The sequence below is a fragment of the Sapajus apella genome, unplaced genomic scaffold, assembly GCF_009761245.1.
Source record: "Sapajus apella isolate SASKATOON/1434 unplaced genomic scaffold, GSC_monkey_1.0 scaffold3, whole genome shotgun sequence".
Classification (NCBI taxonomy): Eukaryota; Metazoa; Chordata; class Mammalia; order Primates; family Cebidae; genus Sapajus; species Sapajus apella.
This window is the reverse complement of record NW_022436943.1, coordinates 14,632,539-14,647,286: the sequence shown is the minus strand read 5'-3', so window position 1 is coordinate 14,647,286 and position 14,748 is coordinate 14,632,539. Positions and strand designations below refer to the sequence as shown.

The 14,748-nt window shown below is 37.4% G+C and overlaps 1 protein-coding gene across 1 annotated transcript in view; it reads right to left on the bottom strand.

Annotated features, from left to right (window-relative positions):
• Positions 1-9,322, bottom strand: part of CA1 (carbonic anhydrase 1) — a 45,291-nt gene extending 35,969 nt beyond the window's left edge. The window contains exon 1 of the mRNA XM_032250070.1: positions 9,210-9,322. The gene's annotated coding sequence lies outside the window, so the exon portion shown is untranslated. The remainder of the gene's footprint in view (positions 1-9,209) is intronic.
• Positions 9,323-14,748: the final 5,426 nt, after the last annotated feature.

Below are 14,748 nucleotides of genomic sequence, written 5' to 3'. Positions count from 1 at the left end.
TCCAGAAATATTCCTTGTATACCCTTTGTCATAAGTGGCTAAGATTTCTAGAAGCAAGAATAGAAATAAAGACAAGATGTACACAAGTGACATCTGGTACTGGGGTTGAGATTATGTATTATATACAATTTTTTAAAAAGTAAGATTACGACTAAACTGTCCATTACACTAGATGTGCTGTGGTAGTATTTTGTATGTTGTATAAAACAAAAGCATTGAATAAATCAAAAGTATTTAAGAGTAATAGAAAATTATTTATATGTATTAAATCTTATATTTATTATATGTATTATTTTCTTTTCATTGTTTATAAGAGAATATGAACTGTATAATTTTCCAGCTAGTTATCCATATTAGAAAATAAATAAAAACAGGATATTGAAAGAAGATAGAATGTTTATAAATTGTTTGTAATTTTAAAATTAGAATATTAAATTTAAAAGTTAAAATTTAAAAATTCTACTTCTCTTTGGTTGTGGTACATGATTGCTTTCAAAATATGGATTTTTAAAAAACATTTTCTTTGTGTGAAACAAACATAATATCTTTCTTTATGATTGTTTCATTGTGACTGAGGCAGTTGAAATGCACAGTGTGCTCTTTTGGGTTTCCCTGTGATTTTTCAAGATTTATTCTTCACCATTCCTAAAATTAACCTTTTTTTTTTTGAGAAAGAGAAACGTGAAAAAAGAAAAAAATTCAGATAATTGTAACTTTTCCTATCTTTGGGGCAGTGCCACATTTCTAAGGGGGCCTAAGCGCTGTGTATCAGAGCCAAGAGGTGGCAGACTTGTCACTGTCATGCCAGTCTTATGACTTCTCAACAGGTCCTCCTTCCCAGAAACCAAATCGGACTTTCTACTTGAACCAGTACCAAGCCTCTGGACAGAGCCTCAAGGGAAGGATTTTGGGGTCATGGGTTTTTTCCAGGAAGGCTCAAAAAAAGCTTCCCTTGCAGTTTGAGTTTGAAGGCTATAGCTCAGTGGCAGATGTGGACACCTAAGAACATTTCCAAGGAAGTAGCCACTTCTCTCCCAAAGATGAACCCTGATCTCTGGGTTCTTCCTTCTGAGATTCTCCCGTCTCAGTTAAACTGTGCTTTATAAGTACATGGCTATTTGAGATATTATTTTTAAATAATATGTTTACTTTGTAAAAGATTTAATACATATAAATTATGTATTAAATACTTTAGGGAAGCTGGAGGTCAGCATTGCAGTGTGTTGACAGATCTGTGAAGTGGCTTTGCCCTCCTACCCTCTTATTTATACCAGATTTCATCTTTCATGTTACCCTCTCTTCTCCAACTACTGTTTCCTAATACTCTTGGTTACCCCACTTTGGAGATCACCCTGGATTACTTAGGACACATCTCTCCAACTTTCAATGCCTAACTTTGGCTAGTTAACCGTCTTGAAACAAATTCGTATCAATGCATTAATGACAGAAAATAGCTTAATGTGGTAACTTCTAGTCACATCTTTGCTTTACATAGTGATTTTAAACTCCAAAGATCTTAGGTAAAGAAATGCGTTTTGAACAATGAAATGCCATCGACTGGAATGGCCAGCACGAAAGAGATATTTAACCGGGACAGCTTCCCGTGGTCCCTTGCATCATAATAGCTAGTCCATCTTTGGTTAATGCAAAAGTTGAATTATGAGAAAGCATATGAACAGGGTTCTCTTTTAAAAGAATATTCTAAATGGATACCTGAAGGGGAAATGAATGGGAACCTTGGTACTGTGTTGGGTTAATCTTGATGTTCTCCATTCACCCCCTATGCCTGTTACCCATGCCAGTCTGTTTCTTATTAATTGGAAATTACTTTTACTTATGATTAAGAAACTGTTATAGTTCTGGGCTGCTATGTCAAGGGTAGGATTACAGTTCAACAAATAGCCACGTAATATATTACCAACTAAGTTAATATCCCTGGACTGTGTCTATACTGGGTTTAAGGTGTCTAGCAAACTATTTCCTGTGTAGTGAGAAATAATAGGACACCAAACCTTTTGGAATCAGGCTAGGAACTGAAATGGGGGGAAGTTGAACCAGCTGTCTTTCAAGCTGAACCACATCATTAAGGGCCAGATGGCACAGCCATAGAATAAATTAGAACTATTATAGAGAACTAGTGATGTTTGTATATTAATACCTATAATTTATAAGCCCATAAGGATTTAGGCTTCTTGTACTTTCTGTGTTTATTTGTACTAGTTTTCCTTCACTTTGACAGTCTCAGCCTATCTCAGATTGGCAGGGAAATCAATTGAAGTAAGCTTTGCTCATGACATTATTCAGACCTCTGGGGATACAAATGGTAGTGACTGCTATCATGGGAAGAGTGAAATTCAAAGGAAACTGAATCAAAACCTCCCAACTTAGGCATTTTTAAGTAGGACTAAAACCTTGGAGTTTTTTAAAAAAAACTTTTAAAGTCTTTTAGCTTTGTCCTATTTTATTTTAATTTTTTAGAAAGATATATGGGAACTTTATGATCACTTTGGATGATTTTATTGTAGTTAGAGGGTAAAACATTCTAGCTCATTCCTATAAATATCGAACTCAGTAACCATGTCTCAGTAGAGATGCTTTTTATTTATAGAGAGTAAATAGAAAGTAATTTCAATTTTCTAAAAATGACTACTGTCAAAATTTATGACAACCTGTAGTATAAGTACATACAGATACACTATTTTAAATGTAAGTCTTGGACTTTCTTTTCTCAGCTAATATTTATTTTTATTGACTTTTCTCAGAAATTATTTTAATCAGTCCTGTATTAAAAAAAGCACAATTTCAAATTTCTTCTCATCAGATTAAGACACAAAATAGGTTAAAATATAAATTTGCCATTGTTATGTTTACATAGATCTTAGAAATGTTATATTTATATTTCATACTATTCTGGATACTTCTAGGAATTTTAAATTTGATGTCATAATTCTTCTGTCACCTTTGGTTGTCTGCATTTAACATGTGACACAGAGTGTGATATCTGACTGCCTCTCTGAATAGCTCCCAGCTATAATGACTACTGCCATCTTTAGGATTGATCCACAGATTCTGGATCCAACTTGTGTGCAGGTAGAGGGAGTTTAAAGGAGGTTTAAGTTACCCTGCCAACCCTAGTGACTCTTCATCCTTGGGGTCTCGCTATCTGATTCTGTGCCTTGGTCCTAGTAAATGGGAGTTCTAGCTCCCCTAGGATCTGAACTCATACCACAAATTGTGTAAAGATCTGTTTCTTTTCCCAAAGGTAAGCCTTTGGCTTGATAATGATTCTGGTGCCCTAGGCGTTCTAGGTTTGTTAATCTTAATTCTTTTGGTCACACATTTCTTTGAAATTATGATAAAAGTGAGGTTTGTTTCCTTTGAAAATGCACAGTCTCAGGTGTGTGTGCATATACACACATGCTCACAATTTTGAATATAGTTTCTGGGCTTTCATGAATTTTAAGGCAACCCCCAAAGAATGAGTTCTCTGAATATTGCAGGCTTTAATGTCATGTGTAGTACACCCAAGCAGAAATCAAACCAGCTGAGACAGCACCCTAAATCACATGACATTACGCCTGTCTTGCCCTTTGGTGCACCATAATCTTGTCAGCAGTAGTCAGGTAGTGTCCACCCAATACAAATGTTTGTCCAAAGCAATACGCAGAGAGGTACAATGATTTACAACTTAATGAGAAAAATAAAATCATTTGCTGAACATGAATGAAGCTACTTTAGAGAATGAGAATGATTTAATGGCACTCTGAATTACAGAGCAGCAAGTTTATGATATTTACTTTCAGTTCCTTTTCACTTAGGAACTTTTGAACTAGCATCCATTAAACACCAAGTATATGTAAGGTCCTAAGCTGGATGTTGTGGATAAAAAAAAAGAGTGAGGAGCTCATAATATTGTACAGGAGAAAGATGTGTAAGTGAATAACAATGAAAGGCATTGCTACTTTTTAAGCGTAGACTTTGTGCCAGCAGTTTCACATATATTATTTCACCAAATTTTTAAAACAATCCTAGAGGCATGTTTATTTTTATTCTCATTTTACAACTGATGAAACAATATCATGGATGATGGGCCATATGCCATGGTAGAACTGAAGTTCAGACCTGAGCACAGGGAAGACCCAGGTTTTCGGGAGGCCCGCTTTAAAAAAGAATATGCCTTGTACTCATCAGATGGCTACTATGAAACAAAAAGAAAAGCCAACCAGACAAAAATCCAGCAGAAAACAAGTGTTGGTGATGATGTGGAGAAATTAGAACCCTTGTGCATTTCTGCTGGGGATGTAAAGAGGTGTCACCGCTGTGGAAAACACTACGGTGATTCCTCAAAGAATTAAACATAGAACTACCATATGGTCCAGCATTCCAATTCTGGGTATATGTCTAAAAGAAGTGAGAACAGGGGCTTCTACACATATTTGTACACCTGTGTTCATAGCAGCATTATTCACAATAATCCAAAGGTGGAAACAAACCCAGTGTTTATTGTCAGATGAATGAATAAACAAAATGTGGTACTACATATATAGTAGTTTCCCCACTAACCAAAGCTTTGCTTTCCTTTGTTTCAGTTACGAATGATCTACCACAGTCTAAAATTATTAAATGGAAACTTCCAGAAATAAACAATCCATATGTTTTCAATTGCATGCCATTCCGAGTAGTGTGATGACATGTCACAGCATCCCACTCCATCCTGCCGGGGGCGTGAATCTTCCCTTTGTCCATCAAGTCGCCTCTGTGCACGCTGCCCTCCCCTTAGTCACTTAGTAGCCTTCTCCATTATCAGATTTTCTGTTGCCATGCTGCAGTGCTTGTGTTCAAGTAGCCCTTATTTTACTTCATAATGGCCCCAAAGCCCAAGATTTGTGATGCTGGTAATTTGGATATGCCAAAAAGAAGCCACTAGTCCTTCCTTTAAGTGAAAATTTGAAAGCTCTTGACTTAATAAGGAAAGGAAAAAAGTCATACATTGAGGTTGCTAAGATCTGTGATAAGAACAAACCTTCTATCAAGGCAATTGTGAAGAAGAAAAAAGAAATTTGTGCTAGTTTTGCAGTTGCAACTCAAACTGTAAAAGTTACAGCTACAATGCATGATACATGTTTAGTTAAGATGGAAAAGGTAGTCAATCTGGGTGGAAGACATAAATAGAAAACATGTTTTGATAACAATTTGTTGCACCAGAAAGCATCTGTGAAGACTTCAACAAGCAAGAAACAAGTGACCCCAAGCCGTTTACTACTAGTAAGGGCTGGTTACACCGATTCAGGAATACAGAAGGTCAGTAGCAGCCTATGGCTACATCACAATGCTTACATCATTCACCTCCTGTCATCTGGTCACAGAGGCATCGCACCATCTCCCATCACCACAAGAAGGGTGAGTACAGTACAATGAGATATTTTGAGAGAGAGACTATGTTCACGTAACTTTTATTATGATATATTGTTATAGTTGTTCTATTTTATTATTAGTTATTGTTGTTAATCTCTTCCTGTTCCTAATTTATAATTTAAACTTTATCATAGGTGTGCTTGTATAAAAAAAACATAGGGTTTGGTACTATCCATGGTTTCAGGCATCACCTTTAACATATCCTCGCAGATAAGGGGGACTACTGTACATACGAGGGGATATTTTTCAGCCTTAGAAAGGAATGATACATGCTACAACATGGATGAAGATTGAATACAGTATGTTAAGTGAAGTAAGCCAGATACAAAAGGACCAATACTGTGTGATTCCATGTACATGGGATACCTAGAATAGTCAAATTCATAGAGACAGAAAATAGAGTAATTGTTGTCAGGGCTCAGGGGAGGAAGGAGTGGGGAGTTATTGTTTAATGGATATGGAGTTTCAGTTTGGAAAGATGAAAAAGTTATGGAGATGAAGTGTGATGCGGGTTGCACAGCAATGTCATTATACTTAATGCCACAGACCTGTATATCTTAAAATGTTTAAAGTAGTAAATTTAATTTTACCACAAAAAAGAATGCAAAATTAATAATAAAAATTAGTGACAAAGGTGAATATCTATTTAGGACAAGGAAAATGATTTATAATATATCAAATATTTTAAAAAGTCAAATATCAAAAATATCACAGACGCAGAAAAAAACCACAACATTTCATATTCAGCAACTGCCAGATGCAATTCTCTAATAGCTTTTATCTATAGTTTAATTTCATAATTCTGGATTATCTCTTCATATGACAACAATTTTATATATTTTTTCTTATTAATATTGGGATTCATAAAACTTCACACATATTTGAAGTACGGCTGTAGGTTTGTGTCTTAATTCACAGGATTCTTTCATTTTGTATTATTTTTATCAAAAAATGTTTTAATGTATGATGTAGTTTTAATTGCATATAAGACATTATCACATAGATTCCTGAGAGAACCTCTGTCTTGACTAGGTTTTCTAGTCAAACTCTAAAACCAAATTCTCTCCCTACAGTTTTACATATTGGATGATTGAAATTATTTCCCATGGATTAGCTCTGTCTCTGTACATTTCACCATCTGTTTCTCTTCAATAACCTACAAATTTCCGAACCTAGGAGTAATTTCACTTTTCTATATGACTTCTGGCCCTGCATATTTGTTTTGGTATAGAGGGTGCTACCCTGAATGTCTAGCAATAACTTATCAACATACAGAAATAACTGAGACTCATATAAATTTGTCCCACTAAGGCCAAACTAAAATTATTCTCAACTCAACTTCCCCCATTTGGGTCTCAAAAATGCCTGCAGCCCCTCCAGCCACCTGATACAGGAAATATGATGCTGGAAAGTCACAGCAAAATGATAATGGAGTTGACTGGTTGCGATTAAATATCTTTTGCAAATTTTATATAAAACATATGGTTGTGTGAACATATTTCTTGTGCCCTTCTGGGATATTGGAAGTAAATCAAGCAAGTGAGTGGTCTTATAGCTTAAGGATCATTATTCTTACAATGTTGCCACTTCTGCCTAAGTCTGTCTCACTCTGACAGTTTTGCTTCTCTCCACTGTGCTATTCTACCTTAGATAATTGCAAAACATTGAGATAAGGGCAATGAGAAAAACCTAGTTAGACAGTAAGGACACACTAGGGAAAGACACATAGAACATCCTGGAAGGAAGGCTTTGGAGAGAAGATCTCACCTATCTCATGCTGGCCTGTCTTGGCATTGCATTGTTTTATGTTATGTATTTTGTTACCACTTTCAGAAAATTAACAGCACCAGCTCTGGTCAACTAGCACATCTAATGCCATATCCCACCCACCTGCCCTACCCTGACCAGTGTTGTCATAAAAGATGTTTTTTCCCTTTTATTTTTGAAAAAAAAAAAAAAAAAAAAAGATTAGAACAAATAGAAAAATTAGAACAAATGTTGGCATGATCGAAACAAGGAATAAACTAGGTAGAAATATCCCAAGGGAAGATCTACATGCTCTAAATGAGTTTGTGTCTCTTGGAGAGGAATAAAATCCAGAGAAGGAAGCATGTTCAGATAAGATGGATGAACCTCAAAATAACTTGAGGTGTAGTAAAGACTCAGGCAGAACAACTGTATCCTGGCACATGCATTTCAAAAATATATTGGTGGATGTAGGTGAGCTATAGATCATGAGCTTGATGCAAATTTAGGTAATATTCTAAGATAAAGTATTCAGTAGATAGTGTTAATCATGTAGGGAATAGTCAATAAAATGACAATAGGATACTGATACTGAACTGGTTATAAAACATGTAAAAAGCAAGTTGACTCCAATCAGTCAATAAAGAGATTAAATTCAGTTGAGCAGTGAATAATATCCTGTAGAGGGAATTTCAACTATCAAATTACACAATTATAAGTTATAAAAGAAGCTGGGCATGGTGGCTCACACCTGTAATCCCAGCACTTTGGAAGGTCAAGGCTGGTGGATTGCTTGAGGTTAGGAGTTCAGGACCAGCCTGGCCAACATGACGAAACCCTATCTCTACTAAAAGTGCAAAAATTGTCCAGGCGTGGTGGCACATACTTGTAATCCCAGCTACTCAGGAGGCTGAGACACGAGAATCTCTTGAACCAGGAGGCAAAGGTTGCAGTGAGCAGAGGTCACACCACTGCACTCCAGACTGGGTGATGGGGTGAGATTCTGTCTCAAAAAAACCAAAAACTTATAAAAGAGGCAACTTTAAAAATTGGATAAGGGTACACATGATATACCAGACTTCATGAAATGGTGTGAGTTTGGAAAGCTCTGTTACCTCAAGGAGATGCCAGCATGTTGACCTTTGGGTCATCGAGAGGCACCCTTGGGCATGTGTGGTACCTAACGAGGTCCCTGCTCCTCTTTCAAATTCTTTAACTGACACTTCAACCCCAGCCTTGTTTCTCTGCTATAGTAACCCCAGCCCAATCAGATCATACCTCTGTTCTCTTTATTTGCCTAAGTGACTTTACAATACTGGAAGAAGAGAGAAATAACTATAAGAATGTTGAAGTTAGTCAAATCTACAATAGTAACATATTTGTATTAAGTTTAGAAATTTAATTATTTAATCGTTGGATAACCTATGAAAGATTAAGTTGCTTGAAGCATTTAATAGAACCTGATATATTAGAAAATTAGATGTATGTACCATATAATTATAATTTTAAGGATAGAAGAGCATTTTCTTCAGTCTGTGCACAGTGTTTGAATGTTTAAGAGAACATGACTTACTACTGCATACATTTGATTTAAGACTTTTACTGCAATTGCTTAAATTATTAGAAAACCCCTCCCTCCTTTTCAAAACTTGCAAGATATATAAAAGATACTAATATGTCAGGAATTTGAAATGTTTGAGAGATTCAGATAAACTAAATTTGTAATTGATGTAATATATACATTTAAAGGAACTTAATTAACCAAGTCTATCAATTGCATTAATTATTTAGGGGAATTAACATCAAATTGGACATTAATCATGGAATAAGTTTAATGGTAATTTTTGTTATCCTTTTCAAATTTCCAGATTTACAGAGATCTACTTGATAAATATAAAAGCTTTAGAAAAACTGATTTTAGATATTTGCAGCTTTCATTTGTTAAGTAGTAGTTAAGATGTAAGTAGGACTGTATTTTATAAGATTTAAAGATTCTTTTGGCAATCAGACAAAACACTTCAATGCTCACTAAAGTCTTTGTTACTTACAGCTCCGAATGAGAGAAGGCTGCCACAGCGGGCCATGCAGTGGGTTGCACCTGAGGACCGGGTACTGCAAAGTGGAAGGGGAAGGGGCAGCTTATGTGTAGCAAAAAGGGTGGGGCTAGCTAGCTTTGAGTAATTTGCATAATTTTGGCAGGCTTTGGAACATGGGCGCTGTCCTTAGTTGTCTGATGTCTGGCCCTGTGGTGATTAGAGTGGGTACATAGTGGCCCCTGTGTGTGAGGTCCTGATAAGAGAAGTGGTTGGGGTGTGGATTTAATCAGCAGCTCAAGAAAGGAACTGACTAGTCTCTAGCCAAGGCCTCAAAACCAGGTCAAGACAGCACAATAAATCAATAAAAATGCCATGTATGAAATATATTTAGTCACTAATTCCTTTATATCATGAAGTCCATTTTGAGCTCAATTATTTGGGGTATTTTAGTGGCCTGAATAGTAGAGGAGAATTCTAGAGAATAGGGCCTAAGTTGCACTAAGCAGCATAGAAAACATTTTATTATGACAGTAGCAAGGAAGAAACCAAGTAGAAACGTGACAAGTCCCTGAAGGCTGACTTGTAACCAGGCTCCCACTAATTTGGTGTTAGCCCAGGAGAATACATCAGTAATGGCAAGGGCTTTAGTCATATTTTGACTGAATTTTAGAGTGTGTTAAATATATACGGCATGTTTTTTTAGGGTGATGGTTTTGTGATCCAGGCTTTCTGTTAGAATGACATTTTGATTGGTGGTGTTAACCCACCTGCAATAAGAAGCTCTAATAATGTTTCAGACACCTCTTTGACTACTTAATATGTAATCAAGGACAAATTTGCTGTTAAAAAACATTTTTGCCAAAGCTCCCTGGTCTAGCAGGACTAATATTTGCTGGATACATATAGGCTAGTGTCAATGATTTTTGACTGTTGGGCTAAAGCAGCAGTCCTTGTGGCCATCACAGCAAGTCCCAGAGCAGTGGTGAGTCCCAGGATTATAGGTATGAATGTGGCACATCAGTGACATTTGGCTGGGTGGGAAAAGAATCATCAACATTTATGCAAATAGGAAGGCCAAGAGGGCCGAAATGCATCTTGTGGTTTCTAGTTTCAGGATAACGGAAGGGCAAAGTAGAGGGAATAAGCACGCTTGTTTGTTGGTACATGATATAGTTTTGTGGCATTACCTTTAGACTGGAAAACTGTACCTTGATTTAGGTAAATGGAAATTACTAAAGAACAGGACTGGAGGGAGACAGTGGTTTTTGCTGGGCATATGATGAGAGTATGCAGTTGTTCATTGGGTAGCCCATATGTGGTACATATTGAGGAAACATTAGTGCAGTTGCCACTTGCCATGAGGGGGCACCCTGATACAGGAGAAGAGGTAGTTTGGAAATGGTTTTAATTTCTCAATGTTTTTCATCTCTAGGGCAGTTATCAGTTGGGTAAATGTATGGTGTGGGATATGTGGAAGCAGGCTGATGAGTTATGGATAGTCAGTTCAGAAGAGCCTACTGCAATCAAATATGTGTATATTTTGAATGTCTGTATAAATATCGGAGAAGCTGGGGCAGTGCGTTTGGGTTTTACTTATGTAGATTTTAGAGGGCAAGAGAAGAAAATGCTGTTAGGATGGAAGAGATGAGGCTGGGAGTAGGGATACTGACAATGAGAAAGAGAAGGGGAAGAGGAAAGAAGGGAATAAATGGTTTGACATTGGGAGACCAGCAGATGCTCCTTTTATGTCTATGAGAGCACACAGAGTGAAAACTTGTTAGGTTACCCTTTAAACAGGAGAAGTGAGTGGTATTAGCAGGAACCCGAATCTTAGAAGCATTATGGAGGCATTGTACCTGGTCTCATAAGGGCTTACCCTGGTATAGAGTGGAATTACAACCACAGGGAACAGAACTTAGAGTTTTACAGGTATCTGGAAAGTTTGGAAAGTCACTCCAGTTTGGTGCGTCTCACTCTTTAAAACAGGAGTCAGCAGTATAACTAGCTACTGGGAAACCAAGTCTCTTATGAATGGCAAGACACTCCATGTGTCAGTGTAGTTAGCATTGCCCATAGTTGGTTGGGAGACAGGGGGCATGTCATCTTTAATGGTGTGATCTTCGGCTGGGGCAGTGTGGGAGCAGGGTATCTTTCCCACATTGTTACCCACTAAGGTTGATGTGGGTTGTATTTTTGTGGCTCTATGGTGTTATAATGAGGCTGAGTCATTTGCAGAATTTGAATACAATGTTGAGCCCTGGGAGCTTGATTTGCAAATGTCTTTTAAGTCAAAGGCTTTGTGGGTGCCCAGCTAGCAAAGATGCTGGCATCCAGGATACTGCTGTAACTGGACTGAAGTGCCAGAATCTGCATGGTACAATCAAAGTCTCAGTTAAAGGCAGCTGAATGTCCCTGCAAAGAACAGGATCTCATTTTTTTTAACGGATGCATAGTATTTCATGGTGTGTATGTACCACATTTTCTTTATCTAGTCTATCATTAATGGGCATTTGTGTTGATTCCATGTCTTTGTTATTGTGAATAGTGCTTCAATGAACATACATATGCACGCATCTTTATAATAGGATGATTTATATTCCCTTGAATATATACCCAGTAATGAGATTGCTGTGTCAAATGGTATTTCTGGTTCTAGGTCTTTAAGGAATCGCTACAATGTCTTCCACAATCGTGCAACTAATTTACATTCTCACCAACAGTGTGAAGACATTCCTTTTTCTCCATAGCCTTGCTAGCATCTGTTCTTTCTTGACTTTTTAATAATCACCATTCTGACTGATGTGAGATCATATCTCACTGTGGTTTTGATTTGCATTTCTGTAATTATCAGTGATGTTGAACTTTTTTAATGTTTTTTGGCCACATAAATATCTTCTTTTGAGAAGTGTTTGTTTATGGACTTTGCCCACTTTTTAATGGGATTTTTCATTTTTTTTCCTTATAATTTTTTTTAGTTTCTTATAGATTCTGGATATTAGACCTTTGTTAGATAGATAGATTGCAAAAATTTTCTCCCACTTTGTAGGTTGCCTGTTTGCTCTAATGATAGTTCCTTTTGCTGTGCAGAAGCTCTTTAGTTTAATTAGATACCATTTGTCAAATTTTCCTTTTGTTGCAATTGCTTTTGATATTTTTGTCATAAAATCTTTGCCTATGCCGATGTTGTGAATAGTATTGACTGGATTTTCTTCTAGGGTTTTTATACTTTTGGGTTTTACATTTAAGTCTTTAATTCATCTTGACTTAATTTTTGTGTAAGATGTGAGGAAAGGGTCCAATTTCAGTTTTCTGCATATAGTTAGCTAATTCTCTTAGCACCACTTACTAAATAAGGAATCCTTTCCCCATTACTTGTTTTTGTCAGGTTTGTCAAAGATCAAATGATTGTAGATATGCAGTCTTATTTCTGAGATCTCTATTCTATTCCATTGGTCTATGTGTCTGTTTTTGTACCAGTCCCATGCTGTTTTGGTTACTGTAACCTTGTAATATAGTTTGAAGTAGGGTAATGCGATACCTCCAGCTTTGTTCTTTTTGCTTAGGACAGTCTTGGCTATATGGGCTCTTTTTTGGTTCCATATTAATTTTAAAGTAGTAGTTTTTTTCTAGTTCTGTGAAGAAAGTCAATGGTAGCTTGATGAGACTAGCATTAAATCTATAAATTACTTTGGGCAGTATGGCCATTTTCATGATAATGATTCTTCCTATCCATGAGCATGAAATGGTTTTCCATTTGTTTGTGTCCTCTCTGATTTCACTGAGCAGTGGATTGTAGTTCTTCTTGAAGAGGTCCTTCACTTTCCTTATTAGCTGTATTCCTAGATATTTTATTCTCTGCAGCAACTGTGAATGGGAGTTCATTCATGATTTGACTATGCTTGTATATTGTTGGTGTACAGGAATGCTTGTGATTTTTGCACAATGATTTTGTATCCAGGAGCTCAAAGCCATTATCCTCAGCAAACTAACATACGAACAGAAAACCAAACAGAACATTGCATGTTCTCACTTATAACTGGGAGCTGAACAATGAGAAAACGTGGACACAGGGAGGGGAACAACACACACTGGAGCCTTTCAAGGGGGCCAGTGGTTGGGGAGGGAGAGCATCAGGATAAATAGCTAATCAATACAGGGCTTAACACATAGGTGAAGGGTTGATAGGTCCAAGAAACCACCATGGCACACATTTACCTATGTAACAAACCTGCATGTCCTGCACATATATCCCAGAACTTAAAATAAAATTAATAAAAATAAAGGCAGCTGAATATAAAAGTTCTCAACAGTCCCTGGTTTTTGTAGGTGTGTGATGAGAGGAGCTCTGCTGTCCATAGGTTTTAAATAATATGGCCTAATTTGAGTGCATATGATTAATAGGGTGTCAGGTTGTTTGTCAATTAATGTATCTATGGCTGAGGCTGGAATTCTGGATTAGTCTGTAGGAAGTCCTCCAATTTAACCATTTTCTATGTTCCTTTATAGTTCCTTTATAGAAACTGGTTAAATTGGTCAAGCTGACAACGAGACCTGGGTGCCATTTCTGTATTGTGGGAGAGCCCAACCAACACTTCCGTCCACAAGTGTTTACCTAAAACAATCGGACAAACAGGGTTCTGCCCCACATAATAATAAAGAAATACTGATGTCAAAGAAGTTACAGACTCCTGGAAAAGGCTTCTGCCAAACAGGCTGTGAGCAGAGGCACGGGAAATGCAGACCCCACAGAGTGCAGCTCATCACTCCTAATGCTCTAAGATGGGCCCCAGCTGCACTAGTAGATAGCTCTGGAGCTTAGCCAGTCAGCACTGCTCATTTTTGGTATTCCAACACAGGAAAGTGGATAAGGAGGGACTTGGCAACCACCAACAGGCATAGCAGCCCCAGCTACAGTGCAGCTCACCAACAGGCAGCAGCTGCATCCCTAGTTGTGCTGGTGGGTGTCTGGAGCCAATGAGTAAGTCAAGAGTAGACCCTCACACCCTGCACCCTGCCCCCACAAGGAGCTACCAAGAGTCCACAGATATGGCCACACCTTCCTGCTCACAGCACCACTTGTTTATAAGATTTGAAGACTTTTGATGGTGGACACATACAGGACTTGCATTCATGGACTGAGTAACTGAATAACTGCAAGCTATAGGGGGCAGTTTGTGTATGGCACACAGGGTGGGGCTAGAACAGTTTCATAGGCTGTCTGTGGATTGAATGATCTGAATAATTTTGGTGGGCCCTGGGGTTTAGGGACTGTCCCTAGTTGGTTGGTACTAGGTTCCAGGGCAGATTAGGGCAAGTGTGAATGTGAGAGAGTGATAAGGAAAGTCATCAAGGTGTGGGCTTAATTAGCTGCTGGAGAAAGGGAATTTATTGGCCATTAACCGGGGCCTCAAACTGGGTCAACATAGCACAATTAAAAAAAACAAAAGAAAGAAAAAGAAAAACAGAAAAAAAAAAAGAAAAGAAAACCCTATATTGTAGACTAAGAAACTCTTTCTGTGCATAAATATCCTCATCAACATTACAAACCAAA